A 5,463-nucleotide genomic window follows, 5' to 3' on the forward strand; every position below is an offset into this window, starting at 1 on the left:
TTGCTGGAAAGTCCAGGATGTCTACTTTCCAACGCTGTTGAGAGCGCGCCAATTCGGCTTCTATAGCTCCAGAAAATCCACTTCGAGTGCAGGGAGGTCAGAATCCAACAGCATCTGCAGTCCTTTTCAGTCTCTGAATCAGATTTTTGCTCAGGTCCTTCAATTTCAGCCAGAAAATACCTGAAATCACAGAAAAACACACAAACTCATAGTAAAGTCCAAAAAAGTGAATTTTAACTAAAAACTAATAAAAATATACTAAGAACTCAACTAAAACTACTAAAAACATACTAAAAACAATGCCAAAAAGCGTACAAATTATCCGCTCATCACAACACCAAACTTAAATTGTTGCTTGTCCTCAAGCAACTGAAGATCAAATAAGATAAAAAGAAGAGAATATGCAATGAACTCCAAAAACATCTATGAAGATCAGTATTAATTAGATGAGCGGGGCTTTTAGCTTTTTGCCTCTGAACAGTTTTGGCATCTCACTCTATCCTTTGAAATCCAGAATGATTGGCTTCTTTAGGAACTCAGAATCCAGATAATGTCATTGATTCTCCTAGTTAAGTATGATGATTCTTGAACACAGCTACTTCATGAGTCTTGGCCGTGGCCCAAAGCACTCTGTCCTCCAGTATTACCACCGGATACATACATGCCACAGACACATAATTGGGTGAACCTTTTCAGATTGTGACTCAGCTTTGCTAGAGTCCCCAATTAGAGGTGTCCAGGGTTCTTAAGCACACTCTTTTTGCCTTGGATCACAACTTTATTTCTTTCTTTTTCTTTCTTTTTCTCTTTCTTTTTCGTTTTTTTATTTTTTTTTCGCTTGCTTCTCTTTTTTTTTTTTTGTATTTACTGCTTTTTCTTGCTTCAAGAATCATTTTTATGATTTTTCAGATCCTCAGTAACATGTCTCCTTTTTCATCATTCTTTCAAGAGCCAACATTCATGAACCACAAATTCAAAAGACATATGCACTGTTCAAGCATACATTTAGAGAACAAAAGTATTGCCACCACATCAAAATAATTAAACTGTTATAAAATTCAAAATTCATGCAATTCTTATCTTTTTCAATTAAGAACATTGTTTATTCAAGAAAGGTGATGGATTCATAGGACATTCATAACTTTAAGGCATAGACACTAATGATCATAAGACACAAACATAGATAAACATAAGCACTAAAATTCGAAAAACAAGAAATAAAGAACAAGGAGATTAAAGAACGGGTCCACCTTAGTGATGGCGGCTTGTTCTTCCTCTTGAAGGTCTTATGGAGTGCTTGAGCTCCTCAATGTCTCTTCCTTGTCTTTGTTGCTCCTCTCTCATGATTCTTTGATCTTCTCTAATTTCATGGAGGAGGATGGAATGTTCTTGGTGCTCCACCCTTAGTTGTCCCATGTTGGAACTCATTTCTCCTAGGGAGGTGTTTAGTTGCTCCCAATAGTCTTGTGGAGGAAAGTGCATCCCTTGAGGTATCTCAGGGATCTCATGATGAGAGGGGTCTCTTGTTTGCTCCATCCTTTTCTTGGTGATGGGCTTGTCCTCATCAATAAGGACGTCTCCCTCTATGTCAACTCCAACTGAATAACAGAGGTGACAAATGAGATGAGGAAAGGCTAACCTTGCTAAGGTAGAGGACTTATCTGCCACCTTATAGAGTTCTTGGGCTATAACCTCATGAACTTCCACTTTTTCTCCAATCATGATGCTATGGATCATGATGGCCCGGTCTAGAGTAACTTCGGACCGGTTGCTAGTGGGAATGATTGAGCGTTGGATAAACTCCAACCATCCTCTAGCCACGGGTTTGAGGTCATGCCTTCTCAATTGAACCGGCTTCCCTCTTGAATCTCTCTTCCATTGTGCGCCCTCTTCACATATGACTGTGAGGACTTGGTCCAACCTTTGATCAAAGTTGACCCTTCTAGTGTAAGGATGTTCATCTCCTTGCATCATGGGCAAGTTGAATGCTAACCTTACATTTTCCGGACTAAAATCCAAGTATTTCCCCCGAACCATAGTAAGCCAATTCTTTGGATCCGGGTTCACACTTTGATCATGGTTCTTGGTGATCCATGCATTGGCATAGAACTCTTGGACCATCAAGATTCCGACTTGTTGAATGGGGTTGGTAAGAACTTCCCAACCTCTTCTTCGGATCTCATGTCGGATCTCCGGATATTCACTCTTTTTGAGTGAAAAAGGGACCTCGGGGATCACCTTCTTCAAGGCCACAACTTCATAGAAGTGGTCTTGATGCACCCTTGAGATGAATCTCTCCATCTCCCATGACTCGGAGGTGGAAGCTTTTGCCTTCCCTTTCCTCTTTCTAGAGGTTTCTCCGGCCTTGGATGCCATAAATGGTTATGGAAAAACAAAAAGCAATGCTTTTACCACACCAAACTTAAAAGGTTTGCTCGTCCTCGCGCAAAAGAAGAAAGAAGAGAGTAGAAGAAGAAGAAATGAGGAAGAAGGGAGTGGCTTAGTGTTCGGCCAAAGAGGGGGAGAAGTGGTGTTTAGGTTGTGTGAAAATGAAGGGGTGAAGAAGGGTATATATAGGAGAGGGGGGGCTCATGGTTCGGTCATGTATGGGTGGGTTTGGGAGGGAAAGTGGTTTGAATTTGAAGGGTGAGGTAGGTGGGGTTTTATGAAGGATGGATGTGAGTGGTGAAGAGAAAGATGGGATTTGATAGGTGAAGGGTTTTTGGGGAAGAGGTGTTGAGGTGATTGGTGAATGGGTGAAGAAGAGAGAGAGTGGTGGGGTAGGTGGGGATCCTGTGGGGTCCACAGATCCTGTGGTGTCAAGGAAAAGTCATCCCTGCACCAAATGGCATGCAAAATCACGTTTTGAGCCATTTCTGGCGTTAAACGCCGGGCTGGTGCCCATTTCTGGCGTTTAACGCCAGGTTCTTGTCCTTTTCTGGCGTTTAACGCCAGTCTGGTGCCCCTTTCTGGCGTTAAACGCCCAGAATGGTGCCAGACTGGGCGTTAAACGCCCACCTGCTAGCCTTACTGGCGTTTAAATGCCAGTAAGTTCTCCCTCCAGGGTGTGCTGTTTTTCTTCCTGTTTTTCATTCTGCTTTTGCTTTTTCACTTGATTTTGTGACTTCTCATGATCATCAACCTACAAAAAAACATAAAATAACAAAAAAAATAGATAAAATGTAACATTGGGTTGCCTCCCAACAAGCGCTTCTTTATTGTCAGTAGCTTGACAGAGGGCTCTCATGGAGCCTCACAGATGCTCAGAGCAATGTTGGAACCTCCCAACACCAAACTTAGAGTTTGAATGTGGGGGTTCAACACCAAACTTAGAGTTTGGTTGTGGCCTCCCAACACCAAACTTAGAGTTTGACTGTGGGGGCTCTGTTTGACTCTGAATTGAAAGAAGCTCTTCATGCTTCCTCTCCATGGTGACAGAGGGATATCCTTGAGCCTTAAACACAAGGGATTCTTCATTCACTTGAATGATTAGTTCACCTCCATCAACATCAATCACAGCCTTAGCTGTGGCTAGGAAGGGTCTGCCAAGGATGATGGTTTCATCCATGCACTTCCCAGTCTCTAGGACTATGAAATCAGTAGGGATGTAATGGTCTTCAATCTTCACCAAAACATTCTCTACAAGTCCATGAGCTTGTTTTCTTGAATTGTCTGCCATCTCTAATGAGATTCTTGCAGCTTGCACCTCAAAGATCTCTAGCTTCTCCATTACAGAGAGAGGCATGAGGTTTACACTTGACCCTAAGTCACACAGAGCCTTCTTGAAGGTCATGGTGCCTATGGTACAAGGTATTGAAAACTTCCCAGGATATTGTCTCTTTTGAGGTAATTTCTGCCTAGACAAGTCATCCAGTTCTTTGGTGAGCAAAGGAGGTTCATTCTCCAAAGTCTCATTTCCAAATAACTTGTCATTTAGCTTCATGATTGCTCCAAGGTATTTAGCAACTTGCTCTTCAGTGACATACTCATCCTCTTCAGAGGAAGAATACTCATCAGAGCTCATGAATGGCAGAAGTAAATCCAATGGAATCTCTATGGTCTCATTTTGAGCCTCAGATTCCCATGGTTCCTCATTTGGGAACTCAGTGGAGGTCAGTGCACGCCCACTGAGGTCTTCCTCAGTGGCGTTCACTTCCTCTCCTTCCTCTCCAAATTCGGCCATGTTGATGGCCTTGCACTCTCCTTTTGGATTTTCTTCTGTGTTGCTTGGAAGAGTACTTGGAGGGAGTTCAGTAACTTTCTTGCTCAGCTGTCCCACTTATGCCTCCAAATTTCTAATGGAGGACCTTGTTTCAGTCATGAAACTTTGAGTGGTTTTGATTAGATCAGAGACCATGGTTGCTAAGTCAGAGGGGTTCTGCTTAGAATTCTCTGTCTGTTGCTGAGAAGATGATGGAAAAGGCTTGCCATTGCTAAACCTGTTTCTTCCACCATTATTATTGTTGAAACCTTGTTGAGGTCTCTCTTGATTCTTCCATGAGAAATTTGGGTGATTTTTCCATGAAGAATTATAGGTGTTTCCATAGGGTTCTCCTAGGTAATTCACCTCTTCCATTAAAGGGTTCTCAGGATCATAAGCTTCTTCTTCAGATGAAGCATCCTTAGTACTGCTTGGTGCATTTTGCATTCCAGACAGACTTTGAGAAATCAAATTGACTTGTTGAGTCAATATCTTGTTCTGAGCCAGAATGGCATTCAGAGTATCAATCTCAAGAACTCCTTTCTTCTGATTAGTCCCATTGTTCACAGGATTCCTTTCAGAAGTGTACATGAATTGGTTATTTGCAACCATTTCAATTAGCTCTTGAGCTTCTGTAGGCGTCTTCTTCAGATGAAGAGATCCTCCAGCAGAGCTATCCAAAGACATCTTGGATAGTTCAGAGAGACCATCATAGAAAATACCTATGATGCTCCATTCAGAAAGCATGTCAGAAGGACATTTTCTGATCAGTTGTTTGTATCTTTCCCAAGCTTCATAGAGGGATTCTCCATCCTTCTGTCTGAAGGTTTGGACTTCCACTCTAAGCTTACTCAATTTTTGAGGTGGAAAGAACTTTGCCAAGAAGGCATTGACTAGCTTTTCCCATGAGTCCAGGCTTTCTTTAGGTTGTGAGTCCAACCATATCCTAGCTCTGTCTCTTACAGCAAAAGGGAATAGCATAAGTCTGTAGACCTCAGGGTCAACCCCATTAGTCTTGACAGTGTCACAGATTTGCAAGAATTCAGCTAAGAACTGATGAGGATCTTCCAATGGAAGTCCATGGAACTTGCAATTCTGTTGCATTAGAGAAACTAATTGAGGCTTAAGCTCAAAGTTGTTTACTCCAATGGCAGGGATAGAGATGCTTCTCCCATAGAAGTCGGGAGTAGGTGCAGTAAAGTCACCCAGCACCTTCCTTGCATTGTTGTTGTTTTCGGCTGCCATGGGTTCTTCTTCTTTGA

At 42.2% G+C, this 5,463-nt stretch overlaps 1 non-coding gene across 1 annotated transcript; it reads left to right on the forward strand.

The window, feature by feature from the left end:
- Positions 1-4,942: 4,942 nt before the first annotated feature.
- LOC130952771 (small nucleolar RNA R71) lies at positions 4,943-5,050 on the forward strand. The gene has a single exon (XR_009074948.1). It is a non-coding gene; the product is annotated as a small nucleolar RNA R71 (small nucleolar RNA).
- Positions 5,051-5,463: the final 413 nt, after the last annotated feature.

This window comes from Arachis stenosperma, chromosome 9, assembly GCF_014773155.1.
Source record: "Arachis stenosperma cultivar V10309 chromosome 9, arast.V10309.gnm1.PFL2, whole genome shotgun sequence".
NCBI lineage: Eukaryota > Viridiplantae > Streptophyta > Magnoliopsida > Fabales > Fabaceae > Arachis > Arachis stenosperma.